This window comes from Diadema setosum, chromosome 8, assembly GCF_964275005.1.
Source record: "Diadema setosum chromosome 8, eeDiaSeto1, whole genome shotgun sequence".
NCBI classification, from domain to species: Eukaryota; Metazoa; Echinodermata; class Echinoidea; order Diadematoida; family Diadematidae; genus Diadema; species Diadema setosum.
In genome coordinates this window covers 19309051-19331195 of record NC_092692.1, presented here as the reverse complement: position 1 = coordinate 19331195, position 22145 = coordinate 19309051, and the positions used below count along the sequence as shown (strand labels likewise).

Genomic DNA, 22145 nt, shown 5'->3' with positions numbered 1-22145 from the left:
CCTTTTGGATGCCACATATAAGACAACGAGATACGAGCTTCCCATGTTCTTCTTGGCTGTGAAAACAAACTTTGGATATAGCGTCGCAGGACAATTCGTCGTCCAGTTCGAGACAGTTGCAGCCATTCAGGAGGGACTCCGAACTATTCAGCAGTGGATGCTGGAAGACGAAAGGCCTTGGACTCCGAGACATTTCATGACAGATTTCTCGGAACGGGAGATACGAGCAATTGAAGAGACCTTTCCAGGTAGAGTAGATAATGTAGATAACGTCGTTGCGGAAAATGTATAAATCCGTTATGGAACGTTCCAGTCATGTTAGAAGTTACTCTGATTTAAGATGTAGGATATTACGGTCTCTTTCGTGAGGTCGTCATGCAAAATTAATACTGCGTCTATTCACTTCGAGGGTTTTATCCATAACCGGTTCTTTTGTCATTCAAATACATTTTCAGTCAGTCGAACTTGTGTTCATGTAAATCAAATCTAAAAAGTAGTCACTAAGATTGGTCGAAGAGAGGTTTGTTCCAACGTCATGAAGCGGTAATTCATTTCGCGAAAGACGCGAAGGGGATTGCGCATTGTCGCTATACCATCATACTTATAATCTTAGAGCAATTTCAAGGAAGCAAATCAGCACAATGGTGCTGATGTTCTATTACATAAACACATGTTTTCATCCATTGCCCATGACCGTATGTTTCATATGTTTTAATGACTATGATGGTATACAGGATCATTCATTTGCTGTTAAGCTCCCTGAAACTAGTTGCACTCCAGAGTTACCATTTTCACTCATCCATTTGATTCAATTCAAAGGTTTTATTTTCAATTCTTTCAACAGAATGCACAAAATTATAAATTCGACATGCGTTTGAACGAATGATACATAGACAGCAAAGGGAAACGTTTGTCAGTATGTCATTTCAAAATGAGGCATTTTTCATACTAACATATTTTTACATCCTGCAAAAAGTGGAGGTACCCACTCAAAAGACTATGCTTGTACAATTTGGGCACCTCACAGGAGAAAAAAATTAGGTGAAAACTTAACTACACATTTGCGGGATGAAAAAAAAAAAATATGGAAGTGGAAAGGGGGGGGGGGGGAACAGAAATAGAAGTAAAGAGACGACTAAAGAGACAAAAACAAAAAGCCTAGATCAATCGATACATTCAAGATCAAATCAACAGAATCTATTAGCCATATCATTCAATCAATTCAATTCAATTTTTATTTTCCACTCATGGGGTGGAACACCCTCGTCAGCCAAAGGCTGGTTTTCAGAGGGGTCCACACATACAGGTTAAAAATGCAAACATTATACATACAGTACGACAAGGATATACATCACATAATATGCAAAGAACAAGAAACAAGGTATAAGCACCATGATAGCTTGTTTCAGACACAAAAAAAGAAAAAGGAAAAAAAAAATCTACAGGGCCTTAGATTACGACATAAAAAAACAAAAAATAAGGGAATGTGACACTGAATTTCAAATACAGAAGAGAATCGGTATTGCTGAGATATTTTGACTGTGAATTGATGAGTGAAAAAAAAAATGGTTTAAACTCCATCCGGTTACGCATCCTATATTCATAATTATTTTATATATTCATGTAGTTGTTTTTTGAATGTATCAAGGGAAATATCAGAAGAAATATGTCGAACTACATCATTCCATAAAGAAGCACCTTTATATACAAAACATCTTTTACCATAATCTGTTTCAGGGCGTGTAATGTTCAATTGCATGTCGCCCGACCTTGTGGCTTAATGTGATTGACGTACTGTGAAGAGTTCATTCAGATACTGAGGGGCAGTATGATGAACACATCGATACATAACTTGAGCTAAATGCTTTGATCTGCGAATTTGCAATCGATCTAGTTTTAATGAGGAATACAATGATCTACTTGGGAATAACTGGTTCACCTTCAACACTGCCCTCAAGGATCGGTTTTGCAGAGATTGCAACTTATCTAATATGTGTTTTGTTGGGGTTTCCCCGCACCACAGAACAGTTATCAAAATGAGCTTGAATAACAGATTTGTAAAATAATGCAGCTGTTTTCTGAGTAATGAAATATCGTATTCTTTTTAATAGATACAGATTATCATGAAGTGTAGAGCGCTGAAAGCGACGAGAAAGTGATATATTATACAATATAATTGTAAGGAATTGCTGATAGCAGAACATATCATCTGTTCTGTGAGATCACGTGTAATAGTATACAAGTGTGCACCTAAATAAACAAGGGATGTGATGAGGAATGCCGCAAAAGACGCGACCTGACATACCTATGAAGAATCAATGGGATCATGGTGCTTAAAAACCTACATGCTATCAAAATTAACAAACAAACTTAGTTTCTTTCTGTTACATCATAACACTTAGGGAGGAATGATTTCAATATTTTTTTTAAACGAATACAAAGAAGGATCATTTTTTATGTCTGGACAAAGGGTGTTCCAGAATCTTGCACCTGTATGAATACATGTCTGGTGAGGTAACACAGTTCTAAGGAGGGTCAAATGAAATTCATTAGACTGTCTTGTTGGGTAACTATGGTATGTCAGGATACGAGGAAACATAACATCAAATAACGCGAAGACAATTGCTATTATAATTATACATAAATTGTCTTAAATGAAATAATAACAAATCTTCATTTTCCAGAATCTTACTTTCAAAAAACAAGAGCTGTATGAGAGCAAGGAGCGGCATTACAAATGATTCGAAGTGCCTTCTTTTGTAACAATAAAACCCTATCTAATAATATTTGATGCGTGTTTCCTCATGCTGAAATTCCGTAATTCAAACAAGGTATAATATCAAAGACGAAAACAGTATAAGTAAAGAGTGTTGGGGAAGAAACAGTTTAAACCTATCAATGACGCCAATATTACGTTAAATAATTTTACAAACATGAGCTACATGATCCATACAGATCCATAACCCTCCTTTCCCCCCCCCCCCAAAAAAAAAGGAAACGCTTTTATATGATAATTGCATGTATATAGCATATAATTTTGTAATCATTTTTTTTTTTTTAGGTATGCATACAATAGGCAATAATGTCTAGTTGAGAAAAGAAAAAAAAAGAAGAAATCATGCGTACCTTTTCTGTCTCATCAAGAAACTGAAGCAATGCACATCAAGGACATTATAGCATATATTTTTGTGATAGGCCTATATGGGAATTTCATCTCACCAGACTTAGTACATGTAATCTATTTCCTCCTGATCAAGGCCTCTTGGGAGGTATGTCAGGGTGTCGATATCAAATGAATGTGTCTATACATAGTTTTGTGAAATGATGAGGGTCATTGTTTTGCCTTCAGGCATGATGTATATGACATATGCAACGTTTTCACATGAAAAAAAAAAAAGCGAAATTTCAAATCCTCGTAACGTCCGACGCGACGTTGCGAAACGTTTTGAATATTTAATGCAAATATAATATAATACAATGGTTATTGTTTGTGCTATCATATTTTAGTTTTCCAAATATCATTCGTATATCAGTGTACTCTATGAGAAGAGAGAAGTTATTTGATACTATCCTTATGCTGTAAAAAACGTGTGATTTGCATTTCCCACGTATACATCATGCTTTGTTAAAGGAGATGGCGAGTAACTGATCAGCATTTATCAGTGGGAATGCTGGGGGATGATTGTTCGAATTCTTGAAGGATTCGTTAAAGAGTATATTATATAATGTATTGTTGTGTGAAAATAATTTGCTTCAGAACGGTCGCGTGTTCCTGTAATAAGCAGTTTAATGTCCCGTCAGTGTACAGGCATGCTAGCCTGGAACCACTGAAGTGCACATTACTAGAATATGAGACCATTCTGAAGCAATTAATTATCACACAACAATAGACATAATGTACTCTAAAATGAATCCAACAAAGATTCGAACAATCATCCCCCAGCCTTCCCAGTGATTCCCACTGACCAGTTACTAGGCACTCCCTTTAATATCACATGATTCAGTATTCAATGTGACTAGTTGAAATAGTTGTAAAAATAGACATTGTTGTTGGCCCTACAGCACAAACTGTAACGACTCGTTTTTTCGTTGTCATCTCCTAACCGCAAAGTCCGTCTGCCTGAAAATTAAATACATACGAAGAAACGATCAGCAAGTGAATGTGCGATGTGCTAACGTATATCGTTACATTCAGCAACAGCAAGATTTTTCAGATGCAGGTCTAATGTCAATAAGTGAAACATATTATTGTTACTATGTGTTTCAATCTTCAGGGTGTCATGTCTTTTTGTGTGATTTCCACCGAGAACAGAGTTGGGTCCGCTGGGTGGCGAAGTCATGTAATTGTGTTCCAGCAGCCTGCAAAGAGAATTTGCTTTCTATGTTGCGTAAATGTGCGCATGCTGTGACACCAGCAGACTATGAAAGGGCCCTGGAATCCCTGAAGACATCGCAGATATGGATGGATAACAAAAGGTTGCAGACCTGGTTTTCCAAGCAATGGATCCCACACAGTAGGGTGAGTATCATTCTGTAACTTAAACATTGTTTTTATTATAGGAAAAACAAAAGCAATAAAATCTAAGCAAGCATGCATAACCGCGTTCATGAAGAGCAATTATAATCATGTTTTTGATCTCTGTAATTTTGTTTGATGTTCTTTAATAAAAAAAATTGAAAGATAAAAAAAGAGCAATTATGTTTTTCATATAGATGAACAGCACAATATTGGCGTTGATAGGCCCTTGTGGAGCCGGGAAATGTGCAAATACCGGGAAATGCGCAAACGCCGGGAAATGCGCAAACGCCGGGGAATGTGCAAACGTCTTGCCGGGAAATGTGCAAATCTCTAAATTTCATCAACGGGAAATGTGTAAACGTGACGCCGGTCAATGTGCAAATGTTCATTTCACCTATATTAAGTACAGATGGGACAGATACTCTCAATCAAACATGTGGATGAATCATTACTACCTTTATCCCATGTCTCAGCCACCACCTGTCTATAGCGACCATTTTGTCCTTTATCCTAACATTTTCAACATTTCTTGTAAACCTCACAACGAATTTTCACCAGATTTGGCAGATAGCATCTTAACAGTGATATGGTCGTAATTTCTTAAAATGAGTCCCCCCCCCCCCCCCCACTCACACACACCGTCACCGAAGGAGGAGGATGGGTTGAAGTCTCAAAGGCCCTGAACTATGGATTTTTCCCCTCTTCTTCTGCCGAACCGAAAAAAGATAGAGCAAAGTTAGTGCTTTGAAGAGATTAATGACTGAAATTTCATCTTTGATTATAGTGGATCGAGGAGTGCCCTGAATGGGGGGGGGGGGGGGGGGGTGACGCAGAGGAGAGGCATTGTCCACATTTTCAGCATCTTCATAAATCTCACTACAGATTATCACCAAACTTGGCAGAAAGTTAGTGCTAAAGTTAGTGCTAATGAAGACGTTAGTGACTGAAATGTCACGTTTGATTATGGTGAATCCGGGGGAGGGGGAAATTAGAGGAAGAAGGGGGATTTTCCACATTTTCTGCATCTGTTTTATAAATCTTTGACGAATTTTCACCAAACGTGGTAGCATCGCTTGGGTAATAGAATCCCACTTTGTTCGAAACGGCAACAAGTTCAATTTGTTCCCTTTCCTCAGAGCGGGGGCTAAGACGAGGGCAGCCACCACGTGACGATTATAGCAGACATGAATTTCATCAAATAATAATAATTATAAAACATTTTTCTAGAGCTCAAATTACATTCAAGTCTCTGAGTCTTTTAGAAATGAGAAAAGACAAATTATGCATGTAGCCCAGTGGCTACTAGCACAAAAAATTTCCCGGTGACACAAAAGTACACAGCCCTATACAGCCCCTTCTTTGAGTTTATGCAGTCAGTGAGGTCCTGGTGAAATCCTTTGTTTTGCTTCCTGCCAGACTTCCTTTGTTCTCTCGTGGTCAATTCCCCTTCCCAAGAGAAGAGTGATTGACGGCAGTTTATGAGTTTAGCAATTAACTCCCCCATAACAGGTCCATAATCCTCAGCACCAGAGCCCCACCCCAAATAACTGAACGTAACTAGTGTGAGGAGGCGCTTCACCCCCTAATTTTCATGTGCAATGATTCCGGTGTTAAGAAGTAGTCAAACAAATTAGAGACCATTGGTGAGCAATGTGGACACTGGCTCTTTGTCTCCTGCCCCTTGTTTGATATCGTTAATTATAATTATGAGGAAATTGACAGGAAACACTACAGCAGATTTTGCATAGGAAATAATGGTAGGAGCTAATGGGACATTTCACCAATGGGATTTTATTATTTTGTGGAGACACTCCCAAAGATCAAATTTAACTAATGAAATAATGGTAGGAAAAGAAAATGTGAATAGTTAATTTGGTATAAAAGAGCATGTTTGAGAGTTGTTTAAAAAAGTTGGTGAGTGTCAAACTTGGTGAATGACTGAGATGAGAGGAGAGAAGTGGCAAGCAAAATTCGATCGAGCTCCTACACATTATGTAGAGAAGCAATTAAGAACTGCAGAGTATTTTGGAACTTTGAGAGTTGTTTGTTTGTTTGTTTGTTTGTTTGTTTGAGGAGACAGGAGCAGATTTTTGGTTGGAGACCACTAAATTGAGTTGGAAACCCCCTTCCTTCGCCCATCATGTCCTCTCCAAATTAATTATTAACCTGCACTGACACTGTGTACCTCGCTGACATAGAACTGTGAGCGTCATTCCGATGATGTTAATCGGACTGTTCACATGATTTAATTCGGCTCACCCAAAGCCAGAGTGTAATGAACTCGAGCGACAACTGTTTGGTTGGCGTCATGGTCATGATGGTTGGAGCGTTCCGTCCGACTGAGGCAAAGCATGGACTTATTGTTGTAGGTCCATGGGCAAAGTAAAGTGACAGCGACTGTGTTGATGCTGGACTCCCCACGCCCTTGGTGATGAACCGGTTTACAGGTTTGTGGTAGATGCAGATTTCCGACTGGACACCCCAGCTCATCGGCGATGACGACATCGACATGCGGAGGAGGTCTTCATGCGTCTACCAAAAAGACGTCGAGCTAAGTGGCCATACCCCTACTAATTTCATTTTCCCAAATAACCAAGCCCCTTCCCCTCCCGTAGAGTAAAATGGTCGTAAAGAGTCTCCTGTTAATGAGTATTAAAGAGATGAGTGCGAGAGAGAGGTTCAGTTATATTATGTATTATTGATTAGTGTTGCAAGGGTGACAAAATGTCGTTCCGTAGATATTTGCAAAAAACTATTAATGTGTCATGAGTTTTAAAAAGGAAATTGTTTGTGAGCAATTCATTATTTCAGGCCTACGGGAAGGCCGGTGAATAAATATGCTGTTAGTAGCATTAGAGTTAAATATATAAACTGTACTCCTGTTCATATTTTGTCCTTACTCCTGTGGAGAAATATTAGGTCCCTTTTAAATTTTGGTATTGTAAATTTTATTATGATTGGTGTCTATGTGATTACCTAACCCCCGACCAGTACAGAGAGAAGCTAACAGACCAGACAATCCGCCTCTGTACAACATTGGTCGCCCCCTTGAGACAATTTGGGGTTTGGGGGGTTAGACTCATATGTAAGAACACACAGATATAAAAGAAGGAAATTACATATATATATATATGTGACCCGCTTTGGCAAAATCAGGCGCTTGTCGGCAATGCTCGAACGGCGCAGCGGGCAAAATAAGGTGAATCTGGGTCACAGGGGCCAAATTGACATTTTGGTATGTTTGAATTGAGCAACATCTCAAGAATCATATGCCGTTGGAATTATTTCAGTAGCACAATTAAAAATATGAGAAATTAGATGATTTTTGAAGCCTTTCAAACTCAGATTTTGACGGAAAATCTCACTGATCATCCTGATTTTGGGCAAAATACGCGAATTTTATCATCATTTCATCCACACCTTCATGTCTTTTGTTGAGCCGAACCCCAACACATTAGGTATCGTTAGAACGAGCAAGGTCTGCAGATTCCAAATATGGAATGTAGGGTGATGTCATCCATAATCCAGCCAATGAAAAGACTGTCTAAAGGAGACGCCTTTTATGCAAAATTGTTGCCAAGACTGTAAACAACGCGTGTCGTTAGGCACGTGATCTAAATCAAGCCAGCCCATTGGTCAACAAGACATCACTGAACAGCTGGTCCTGTTTACGTCGCGGTGCGGTCATCGCAGTGTTAGCCCCACATGTAGCTTTCCACGTGGCGTGGCACCGAAGCAAAGCCGATTACACGAACACGAGTGCACGCAACACTACCGTACAACAATGGACCGTCTTGCTATTGATTGAAGAGTTGCCGAATCATGCAAGAAAGCTGAAACTTGCTGAAGAATATCCGTAGATGAAACGGAAGAGTTCATCTCTGATTACTTTGCCACCACAAAAGACAACTCTGACGACTCTGCTGGTGAGTTTCATTATGTATTGATCAACTTGCTTGACTGACTCACTTACGATCACACTTTATCACAGTCTTGTGTACATCTAACGATAGGCGTAATTTTTTCATCGTGAGGCTCATGCGAGACTTGGTGATTCTTATTAGTAAAATAAGAATCATTGCTGCATCACGATGCAGCAAGGAATGATGGTCATTTTCGCATTATCGCTGATTTAATGTACTCATTTTTTATTCTCTTCTATTGTCATGTTGACACGACATGTTGCCTACAGTGACAATCACAGAATAGAATTGAATTCGGCAGTGTCCCTCATCAAATGCGACCACTCCAGTATCATCATAGTCAGCAGACTCTGATCTCGCTTAGCTAGTGAAGTAAACAAAGCCTTGCGTTATTGTTGGCATGTATTAAACTCTGACAAAACAAGAATATATAATACTAACATACAATGTCCAATGACAAGATCAGACACTGACGGTTCTATTGATAAGCCTTGTAGTTAAACGTGGTATGCGAGCTATAGCACCACCATGATTACTGCATGATTGTAAGTAATTGCTTAGTTCTTTACAAAAAAAAAAAAAATGGTGAGATTACTACATTTCCATCCATCGAAATCAATGGTGATTTCTTGACAACTGCAATACATGTCAAGGTAGCACGTAGAAGTTACCGTGTAGATCCAATGATGTTTGGCTGCAACAAATGAAATGTTAACCTTGCATGCATGATGAGATAAACAGCAGTACAGTGATCGACTTAACTTGTCTTAGGGTATTTTATAATGCAGACCCGTAATAAAGATGCATGCACATGATTTTCTATGCAATTGGGGTTCATTTGTATTCATTGCTAAAATTGTATCTTGAAATTCTCATTTATTAGAACTCAAGTGCAGTGAGGATTTACAGTCTACAGGAGCATGGATGAGGCTGTGCATCGTTCTGAAGATGAGGATAGCGTTACGCTCAGTGAACATATTGATGACAGCACGGTGAAAATTCAACAGGTGATGTAAAATGTTGAGTCGCTTGTGGATGTGATTCAACTGAAGAAGAGGACTTGCCGCTGCAAGCTCTTCAGTGAAATCCACTTCATAGACCAGTTGTCCCAGGCCAGGATAAACAAATTAAGATGCTATCTGGTATGGCTTGCCTTGTGTTTTAACCCCCCCCCCCCCCCCTTTTTTTTTTTTTTTTTAATCTTTAGAAATTATTGGAGACTGTCATGAACTGACGATTATTTTTATTTAATTTGAACTTTTGCTAAAGTTCTGGAATGAGCTCTTCTCTGAAATGGTGACCGTTTATAAACCAGCGACTTACCTGTGTTGGACTTTCCAATGAAATAGTGACTTCATCGTCAAGGACTTGGTGTGTGACTGTCCCATGGTACAGAACATGCTGTATCATGACTGACGTACAAGCTCAACCTTCGCAAGATTTCATGCTGATGCTTGTCTGTCTTAATAATATGTTCTGTTGCTTTGTGTTTTATCTGATCTATTGTGGAGCCAGTATCATCCTTCAAGACAACCGCTGTACGTAATTCACATCAGATGATATCAATCATAATTATTTCCTTAAACATTTCTCAGATATCACAGTGTCCTTTGGCAATCACAGTCAGTAATGCTGAAATAACAGTTTCTTTTCCTTGTGCCTCTAGAAGTATTTCTCTTATCCTTTCATAATGCAATATTCCATAGCATGTTACGTCAATGTCATTGTAACCTGCATGCTTGTTAGCATTAAAAATAATTTCCTTTGGATGAAGTTCATATTCTAGTGGTTGTTACCTGTATTCATATTTTTCAGAAGCCATTATCTTTAATTGAATGAATCAAATAGACAACAGTACTTCTTCCCAATGTGTTGTCAGCCACTTTATATAATTTTCATGTGAAACAGAGTTGTAATTATACAAACATGACTTTTTTGCACTCATTTGAGGTAGGCTGTATGTATGCAAGTCACTATTCCATGATTTTGCAAGATAATTGGCCATATTAAATTAATGCATACAAAGGCTCAGTAGGTGTCACTACAGATACATTGTACTACGTTTTAACAATTTTTCCATGTGTGCTTTTAAACATTTCCTTTGGTTGAAATTAAAAGTAAATCTCAAGTCTGCTTTCTGGTCAGCATTTTTATACATTTTCATTTTCATTTTTTCCCCAGATGAACAGCAAGTGCATTGGTATGCATCTTCTAAACTATTGATAATAGAACATATACTTGCTGAAATTTTATATTTTTATTTATCTAAATATGATTTTACTTCTGTAATGCTGAACTATTGTTATATTTCCACAGATAGTTTAATTTTCCAGATGAACGTAAGGGAAACATTGTACAGTTTGTTATACTGACAGAATAAAGATTACATTGTAAATATCAGTATACAATTTGTAATCTGTATGTGTATACATGTCTAAAGATAGGATGAAAATGTTGGATGAAAGTGCATTTCTGTGTTGTGCTTTTTCATCTTGGTGGACAGAGTGAAATGCTCAAAGGTACAGTACAGTCATACAACCTGTAATACAGTTAATGTGATACAAACATATTGATAACTTTGTATCATTTTAGATCAGTTTCAACCTAGGAGATTTCAAACACTTGCTTTAAGAGTCAATGGTCATTAGTGCTAGCAGGTTGGAAAGGAACAATTTTTTGTGTTATGTTATGATTTTTTTCATAAATATATTAATTCTGTAAGTTTCCCTTTGCAACAATAGCTAATAAATCATGTAGAAACAGTACTTGACAACTGGGAAATTCGCCTGCACCTAATTTGAGACTTGCGGAAGACGTCAACCCTTTTTTTTAATGTCATTGAAACGGTGGTATTCTGTCCCAGGTCTATGGCTGTATTGTACCTTTAAGTGCATATGCTATTTCTTATTTTTAATGCCAAAAACTAGATTATAAGGAGAGACATGTACATCATTTAATTGTGTCTAGCACTATGGCAAAGAAACAGAAACCACAACATGCTTCACTACTGTACAACATCAATTTGAGAGAGAAAGATGTTAAAAAAACTGTGTTTTCTATTGTTTTCATTTTAATCTCAAATTTATCATTATTATGCTAATCAAGCAATTAATATTTCTACAATGTAATCAAAAATACAAATTACACAAAATATTAATAATTGATATTTATGATTTCAGCAATATTGAAAATGTGTTGTAGTGATTGTAATGTGGGAACTATCGCCGTTTTTGGCTGCACACTTTAATATCTTTTGTTTTTCATTGTTTTTAATTGGCTCTTACTTTAAATTGATAAGACAAAGAACACTAATTTCCTAATATCATACGGTAAAGTGTGTCTGAAGTGTGTGTGTGATATTTGAGGGTGATTGCTTGAATATGAGATACTGTTGCTATGGAGTTTGTGTCAGCATGTAAACTGTTCTGTTTTGGGGAAAGTTCATTGAACTTTGAAAGCGATTATCTCAGTTTCATGTTTTCATACCTTATCAACTTCAAATTCTCATAACTTCGTCAAATTTTATTCAAAATTTTCAAATTGGGTATCATATGAAAGAGGACAAAATTCTCTACAAGATGAAATGAAAAACTCATTTTTGGTTTTTGCCGACAAGAGCCTGATTTTGCCAAAGTGGGTCACATATATATATCAACTTAAACACATCATTCAACAATTTACAAAACAATAGAAGTTACTTTACAAACAAATGAGACTTCAATAAAGACTTGAACTGATGTAATAATGAACATTCTCTGATATCATTGGGGAGTTGATTATTATATATTCAAATGATAGTTGACGGTCGTTGACCGTATGACTTAGTTGATACATTAACCGGTTTTGAATATTGTTTGGTGCTGGAGCGAAGTTGTCTGACAGGTTGATATTCTTGGAGGAGCTGTTGCAAGTAATGTGGAGCTAACTGATGTTGACATTTATGTGAAATTACAAGTAACTTGCAAACTAACCTATCTTTGACTGGCAACCAGTGCAACATGTGTAATGTTGAAGAAATAGAGTCACATGTGTGAGTTCGGGTAACCAATCTTGCAGCTTAATTTTTAATTCGATGCAGTCTACCTAACATTGAATCTGACAAACCATATAACAATTCACAACAATTATCAATTCTACTCATTACAAAAGCATGTATAAGCCGTTTAGTCGCAATTTCATCAAGATAACGTATAATTGAAGCAATTCTTTGTAGTCCAAATGATGCTGTACAACATATACTGTTAATATGATCGGTCAAATGCAGTTGATCATCAAAAAGAACCCCTAACATGCCTAAATTGCGTGCACATGTAATAGGACGAAGAATAGACTCATTGAAAGTTATCGGAGGAAGCAAACTTCTTGTCCTGAAACGTGAACATATATGTAGTAATTCATTTTTTTTTTCATTGATTGAGAGGCTGTTTACTGAAGACCAATCAGCTATTGCACGTAAACATCAAAGGAGATCAACCTTCCCAATTTGTGATAAAATTGATTTCTGTTCATCTTAGTTTTACAGAAAATTTCTTCAAATTTGATTATGTATTCCTTTTGTCGTGCGTAGGGTTTTCAAGAAATACCTGAAATTCTGAATTTCACCCAGACGACCCCACCCTCTTGTCTCGGTCCCTACTGAGGGGATGAGATGGGGGTGGGGGGGGGGGGGCTCAAACTCCTCCCACCTTTGGGGTTGGGAAGGTGAAAATTTGTCAAAGATTTTTTCAAGAAGAGGGAGAAAATTTGGAAAATGTCCCTCATCCCTTCACCCGACCCATCCCCTATCAGAGCATCCCTAGCTGCACCCGCCATAATCAAACATGAGATTTCAGTCCTTAAGGTCTTCATAGCACTGCATTTGTTCTTTTTCAAATCTACAGTAGATAAATATAAAAATTAAGAGTTCAGGAACTGTGAGGCTTCAACTCACCCACCCCTAACTCCCCTCCTCTTCGGCGGGGAGGGGTGGGGGTGGGGAGGGAGGGGATAATTTTAACAACTCAACATCAAAGTACAGTGTAAGTGAAAATTCGTAGAGATTTTTAAAGAACAATGTGGAAAACCCCCTCCCTCATCCGCCTCACACCCCACCTCCCTATCAGGGCACCCCTGGATCCGCCATTATCACACCTGAACTTTCAGTAACCCTGCATAGCATTAACGTAGTTCTATCGTTTTTGGTTCGACAGAAGAAGATTAAAAATTCCAGAGATCTAGGAATCTTAAGCTTCACCTCCCCGAATGGAGGCTACACGGGTAGGGAGGGGAGTTGAAGCCCCCCCCCCCCCCCCCATGCTCGTGCTCTGCATCTCTGGATTTGTCATTAAACTTGAACTACTGTCATCAATGTCTTTATAGTACCAACCAAGCTCTATCTTATTTGGTTATAGAATATAAGAAGAATTTCTGGGAAGAAGTGCAGGGACTTTGAGGTCCCCCCCCCCCCCACCCATTTTTCGGGGGGGGGGGGGAGGTGGGAGGATGAGTAGTCTAAATAAATTGAGGTGGCCCATTGCCATAATGGTGCTACCTGCCAATTTTGTTGAAAAATCTGTCAAGGTTCATGCGCAATGTTGACATGGAGTTTGTCGATCATCTTTATACACAGTATTGCTAGAGTAAATGATTTGCCCATTCCCGACTACATTTGCACATTTCCCCGCAAAACTGAACTTTTTTACATTTCCCGGCGTCGTGTTTGAACATCTCCCATCGATGAAATTTGCACATTTCCTGGCGAGATATTTGCACATTTCCCGGCGTGTGCACATTTGCCGGCAAGACGTTTGCACATTTTCCCGGCATTAACACATTTCCCGGCAAGACGTTTGTACATTTCCCGGCGTTTGCACAATTCCCGGCGAGACGTTTGCACATCTCCCGGTGTTTGTACATTACCCGGCGTTTGCACAATTCCCGGCGAGACGTTTGCACATCTCCCGGTGTTTGTACATTACCCGGCGTTTGCACATTTCCCGGCTCCACAGCCCTCCCATTTTCTGACACTCTAGGCGAGCCATGATGAGTCAGCATCTTTCGCCAGTTTTCTTTCGTGGTGGATGAAGGTGGGGGAGGATCTTTGGAGCTTGGAATGTGCAAATGCCGGGAAATGCATGCAGGTTTCGCCTGGAAACATGCAAACGTCGGGAAATGTGCAAAGATGACCAAGGGAAATGTGTTAAATATGGAAAACAATTACATCACAAATATTGGATGTTAGATGGTAATTCACCAGTATTTGTGAGATGAATTATTTCCATGCAAGAAAACATGAGCAAAGATGGTTTACCATTAAAAATGCAGTCAGAACTAGAGGATTACAGTAGTACACGCGAACACTTTGATTGTCTTTCATTCCTTTCTTTTTCTGTTTCTTTGTACTAATTTTACAGCGGTGGGTGTGGGCCTACAGGAACAATGAAGGCATCCAAGTAAACACCAACAACGGACTTGAAGCTCAGAACAAGGTATTCAAGTATGCCTTCCTGGAGAAAAGGAAAGATTCGAGCGTATGTGGCATGTTGCACTGCCTGCTGACGGAATATCTTCCAGCAATGATGCAAAAGTATGAGGAATAATTCATATGTTTTTCTTGTTTGTGAAAAGATGAATATTACGTTTGTGTACACCTTTTTCTCGTTTGTTTGGATTTTCTTTGCTTGCTTGTTTTTGTTAATCACGGGTAAGTGTATACTATCTAGGGAACTCCACGATTAATAGGTAATGTCTGTAATAACAAGTGTAAATGTTCACTATTGAAGAAGTAGATAACAGAGAGAGAGAGAGAGAGTAAGTTCAAAGTGAAATTTGAGTGAATTATTAGTGAAAATGTGTATTTTCACTAATTTTGAAGTGACCTCAGGAATCACTTGAAGATTGTGTTTGGACGTGTATAACAATATCAACTTACTAACGAAAAAGAAATCACCACAAGTGTAAAACCAAATTCAATTTGATGATCTGAATGGATTTCACATAACCAACTTTAACTGTAATTCATGAAAAGAGAAACTGAGCCGAACTGAAAAGATTTGTAATCATTGCACCTATTCTACTGCAACAAGATCTTTTAATGTATATGTATATATTTACTTCTGGACTTGAGTCTGTTCATATACGGGTGCTCAATATTGTACTGCTATTCCCACCTTCCTCCTTCAAGCAATCCCAGTTCATACACATGAGTGATCTAATTTCCAATAACTGCAGTGCCTGCATACAGTCAAAATCTTGAAGGCATGTGCAGTATTGAAGCAGTTCTATGAGTTTATGCGGTTAATGTCCCAGTGAAAATGGCATTTCATATCACTAAATTTAGGGATTGCTGGGGGGGGGTGGACATTAACACGGACGTATTGACGTTCACATTCATTTTGCGATGAACTGAATCTGCAATCACTTCAATCAAATCTGAAACATTGTCAATCAAATCCGTATAAAGTTTTCCAACTTCGCGAAGATGTCATTCAATATCGCGATAGACGCAACCTGTTTTTCTTGGGAGTAATGGAATAGGCTTGATATCAATTACAGTTTCACCCCACAATTTGTACGTAAATGATTGTGTGTTTTACTTCATCGTTAACGCTTTAAAAAGTCGTGTGTATTATATTTTCATGTTTGTTTGTTGTTGTTGTTTTGTTTTTTTTTTTGGGGGGGGGTGTTTGCTTGTTGGTTGGTTCCTTGGTTGCTTGGTTGTTGTTGGTTTTCTTTTCTTTTCTTTTTTTTTTTTTTTTTTTTTTTTGGGGGGGGGGATAGGTACATGCGTAATTATTCGTGAAATTACATTCCAGCCTGTTCATTTTCACTGCCATAGGGTGCAACACAGCATCATTGCCTTTGATGAGAATACCACGCAGTACCTGATTTCTTTGTTATGACATGTCGCTGATGTTTGGTTCTTCCCAAATATGCCATGGGTTTTCTTTTTGGGAAAAGTATAGACTATTGTGACACTTATAAGGATGCTAAGCAAACTGGTATTTCAAATGAATAAAGGAGAGCAGATCTCAGCGCAGTTAGTGGTTTTATTCATTGGCAATCAGAACATGTGTCTGCACCGATATATATGATTTTCTTTTCTTTTTCTGTTTCTCTCTGTGAATTAGTAGATGTTACGCATTTTTGTGTGACATGCGCTCGCCATTTATCACGTCAACATCTTCTGCCGCTGGCAATCCGGCCGCTATTCCTTTCAATCTAAACTTCAATGGATGAACTCGATTGGTAATTAAAGGGCTTGTATAGGTTTGGTTGAGACTTAACTTAAGGTTTCTATCATTTTGTGTGTGTGTGTGTGTGTGTGTGTGTGTGAGATATTGAGAAACTTCTTACGAAATATGAAAGAGCATGTAATTCCATGAAGATTTCAACGTTTATTTGATGAAAATTGATTTTGAAATGGCAAAGATATCCAAAATAGAGCGATCCTAATAAAGTGTGGAACCCACATTACGATTGTTTTGTTATACTTTGTTTTTTGATGTTTCAGATATTTAAGATGAACTTTGAATTCCTCTTAAAATCGTATGTTCTGTACTGTTCTATTTGTGTTTTCTTGGTATAAAGCCCAATTTTCATCTCCATCAATACTGTACAATCCCTTTAAATGTTCTTGTGAAGGGGAAATGGAAATTTGGATGCTCGTATAAAAGCCGCTCCATCGCCTTCCGACGGAATTGAATACTCGCGGCGTGAATTGCTGACTCAAGTGTGAAAGTGAATGATCGCATAGCTTCTTTCGTGGAGATGTATTTTTGCCCAAATGTGAGTGGCCCCATTTTCAGTTTGTTTGGCAAACATTTGAGAGTAACTGCGTAAGCCTTCATTATGCTGGAAAATATTCACTATCAATATTTTCAGTTTGATTGGAAATATTAGCATTGAAGTCTTCATAATAAGAATAATGTACCATTTGTGCTTTTGATCGCATTTCATATAATACAGATACATCAAGGAGAATGTGAGCGCAATGGGATGCCTGGGAAGAAGTTACAGTGAGGCAATACCAGAGTACCTGAAGGACAGACCAGCTGGCTTCATAAAGCACTGCATGAAGAAAGTGGAGATGGCAAACACCCTTGAAAAAGATGATGTTCTAAAGATATCAGACAATCATTATCAGGCATGTTTATCATGATTTGGGTGTATGTCTATGCATTGTTCTTTGTGTGCGTGAACATTCATGTCTTCTTTAATTCTGCGATAACTATAAATCGAAAATGAGTCAATTGCATAACTGTAGACCTGCTTATAGATACCTACAGAGACATCCTCCCTATCATTTCTTTGCACTTAGTATTATCTATATCGTGCACAAGACATTGGGGTCCTATTTCTTCTATTTCATTGTCTTTCATCTATACCGATTAGCACGCTCCATTGTCTTGTCCCAAGTGACATGGTGTAGCTGGTCCCAGCTCATTTTCATACTATATCATGTGAGAAATGTAGACTGTTCCAAAGGAAGTAGCAGATGGCATGTTCAAATCGTACCTGTTTCAATCATTTCTCTTAATCTCGAAAAATGCACACATACCATTGAATGTATAGTTTTCAGAGACTAATACCAAGAAACAATGTTCAAATATAATCTATATTTGCAATGAACGCATGAACAATGACGAATCTGAAGAAAACAAACAAACATGAAGACTGATGTGTATTTTGTGTGTGCAATGACTCTCATGATATTGCAGGTGAAGAGTGAGGTCTTCTCCAAAAAGAAGATGTATGATGTCTACCTGAAGACCGAGAGTGGGCTCCCGAGCTGTGCTTAATATGGTCGTGGTCACACCTTCCATGTAAGCATATGTTTGCCGTTCTTCTACATGGGCAAGGAGCAAATTGGTTGCAATTGCCTGAGATGTTCAGAGAGTCACCATTTTTCACCCTCGACAAGGAAGTAACATCTTACATTGGGATGACTCTTGAACCTGACGTGCATCATGCGGTGCCTCCAGTCGATTCGCAGTGCTCACTAGAGCCTTTGGAAGGAAGGATGGACCGAAAATCAGCCACGAAGCGGATTGCTCTCAGATGCAGAGAGAAACTGGACCTTATCAAGGACATGTCGTACATGTGCGACAATGTAGCAATCCTGCAGTATGCAGATGATCATCCAACAGCACTCGTAATGACACTACAGGACATGATGAACACAGATGAAGGCTTAGTCCCTGCCCCTGTTGTGCACAGTGTCAGATTCAAAAGAAAGATCACCCAGAGCCAGAGTAAAAGGGTAAAGGCTGCACGAGATCTACCTTTGCGCAAGAAGAAATCACAAAGACGAGTTGGAATGGCAGCAGACCGGGCAAAAGTAAACAGAAAGATCGCTACTACCATTGCTTTCGTGCAGGAAGAGAAATGAATGCTATGTTTTCTTTGCAGTTGTACCAACAGATGAAGGACAACATTTGAGTAGGCATAAATATCATATATTCACCCGATCTGGTGTAGGTCCTTTAAAAGAATGAAATGGTGTTAGACACAGCTCAATGAAAATAAAACAGACATAACCAATGAGTTGTTAACAACCATTACCGAGACAATTTGTTTTTGGATACTAAAGTAGTATTGGATATATACATACAAATTCTTCATGTTTTCACATGTTTTGCATGCCACAAAGACATAACATGTTGATAACCGTGCGGGTTGAATCACAGATCCATTTCCAAAATGATGTCGTGGAACAGCTGATTTGTTTCTCTTTCATGCCTTTGCAAGTTTCAAGCATGAGAGTGTGGTACTATCATAATTTCAAGTGATATACCCGATATATTGTGCTAAACAACAAATACATTCAAAGCGCAAAGATGAATTATTGAACGCGAATGTACAATGTTCAACGTATATTGTTATACTGATGTTCGGCACACCAGCTGACATGAATATCTTTTCTATGTTTGTGTAATACTGTGTAATGTACTGTTATTACAGCTATTCACCTTTCACTTACAATGTATTTCACAAAGGATTTACTGCATGGTCGGCTTTAGTTTATTTCTGACCTATTTTCCAATAATGCCCAATCAAAAATATAACTCCTCTATAATTTCACAATAAATACACTAATTTTTACTTAGAAACACAGACTCATTATTCTTTTGTTTCATGAGAGTGATGGAAAACCGAAATCCACTTGCCAATCAGAATTTATTATGGCTACTGCGTAGCAGTTAAGATGCAAATATCAATTAAAAAAAATGCACACTGTATTATAACAATGCATAGTTTGGATTACACCAAATGTTACATGGCACTTGTAATTGCTGTGAATTTATCAGATTTTGTTTCATTTCATAACATACTGTCACGTAGTACAAGTAAATAGAATGATTTTGCAATACTGTTCATAATTTTGTTTAACGAATGAGGATTAGTAAGATCGAAATTTCTTTTGCTAAATGCAAATAAACTCTGATGAAAAATTGTTTTTTAAAAGAGAAAAGTAGCAGACGATATTGAAAACGTTTCATATCACAATTACACTGCAACACATTGTGTTACAGCTTGCGTTTAAAAGAAAAAAAAATCAAAATGAGAATGTTTGCATGTAACTGAACTTTTATTGTGTTGAGGATGGAGTGTTGGGGGAACACTATTGTATTTTGTTTCTTTTTGCTTCCTTTTTTTTGGGGGGGGGGAGTATGTATCTAATGGAAAATAATTCAACATTTCATATTGCATGGTTAAAGGTATCATAGATCGATTTGGAGAAAAAAAAAAATATGTCAGGATAGTATGTAATCATGGCAATGGGTGTTGTACTTTAGTTCTGTCTGTGATGTGTGCGACCGAGAGATGTATTGTTACAGAAGAAAAGTAGCAGAAAATATTTCGCCGTCATTCAAATCCAATATGTTGAGTTTGTACATTTTCTACGCGACGATATCTGCAGATTTATATGTCCTTTCTTAAAGGCATTAGCCCACATTTGTAAACCTGCAGCAATTGGTCTCATAGTTAGCATGGAGTTTGGGTATGATTGCAGTAACACCTGTGCAAAATTTCGTTCCAATTAGTCCATTACTTTCATAAAAATAAATGAAAATGCACCGTAATCCGTATGCATGCGTATAACGCTCGCTAGCTCCGGTCCACGTACGTGTTTAATACATGTACAATGTACGTAGCTATAGCCCGCGCTCGTAATTCGATTTTGGGTCAGGTTGACCCGGTTTGAAAATTGATTTTAAAACGATGATTTTCTCTCTTTTATCGAATAGTATAGACAAAGAGCGACAGGTGAGGTATGTTACTGTTATAACTTGTACTTGAAGTCATATTGGACCTGTTTTATGCAGTTTTGATTTTCGTGGGTTTGCAAATGTGGGCTAGTACCTTTAAATGCGACCGACTATATACTTGAAATGAATTTGTCAAGTTTGCTGTTTACAGTGGCAAAAGATTCGGTAATGTCAGAGCAGACAAAATCTTAATTCAGTCTGAACGTGGTAGGCGTGTATTGAATAAATGTTCATTATATTGAACATGATCTGATATAACAACAAATTTGAACCACTGAAATACTTGACTGACGAAGGAAGAAAACATCAAGTTAATATGCAGTAAAGTATACCCTGTAAATTCTCCGTACTAGAAAGGAATATGAAAAATATATATCATATATATATATAATGTTTCCTCTATTTTGTATGCCTGCACTGCACTTTCTGATAAGTATCAAAGTTGAAAGTCCCACAATGCATATATATATATATATATATATATATATATATATATATATATATTTAATGTATATATACATACATACACACATATATGGTCGGCGGAACGGTGGGGGCCATGGGGGCTCGGACCCCAACAATTTTTTTTTTTTTTTTTGGGGGGGGGGTGCACCATACAAAGGTAATTATGGTGTCATCAATTTCAGTCCCCACACATTTTTTTTTTTTTTTTAACCATGAAGTACGTAAGTGACACTAAATAAAATTAGGTAGAGCTTTTGAGGTGTGAGCATGGTAAGGTTATACTACATTTCGCACTGAAAACCTTTATCTCTTTTATTATTTCTTATTCTTTTTGTTTTGTATTTGTTTCTTTTTTTAACTTGTCAGCTATTAGTCCGGGAGCCAGCGGGGGTCAGCCTAGCTGAAAAGGTTACCAATTTTTATGTATATAGCAATTTAGTACATACGCCCCTAAGTATGGAAATGCACGTCTGGCTGGTCATCGGTGGTGGGTGTGGCCAGGAGGGCCAAAAAAAGGACCCCTCAAAATTAGGCTAGCCTAGCTGGAAAAGTAACCCCATGAAAACAACTGGAACTTGTTCGTTACACTTACAGGATAAATGAATGACCATTGCCAGACGTTTTAAGTGGTGGGGGGTAGCCGCCAGACGCTCTTAAAGGCCCAACTCCAGCTAGGCTAGCCTAGCTGGAAAAGTAACCTCATGAAAACCACTGGAACTTGTTCGTTACACTTACAGGATAAATGAATGACCATTGCCAGACGTTTTAAGTGGTGGGGGGTAGCCGCCAGACGCCCTTAAAGACCCAAATTTTTCCAGCTAGGCTAGCCTAGCTGGAAAAGTAACCCCATGAAAACAACTGGAACTTGTTCGTTACACTTACAGGATAAATGAATGACCATTGCCAGACGTTTTAAGTGGTGGGGGTAGCCGCCAGACGCCCTTAAAGACCCAATTTTTTCCAGCTAGGCTAGCCTAGCTGAAAAAG

At 38.1% G+C, this 22145-nt stretch overlaps 1 pseudogene; it reads left to right on the top strand.

Moving 5' to 3' along the window:
* The first annotated feature begins 166 nt into the window (after window positions 1-166).
* Window positions 167-19577, top strand: LOC140232283 (uncharacterized; annotated as a pseudogene).
* Window positions 19578-22145: the final 2568 nt, after the last annotated feature.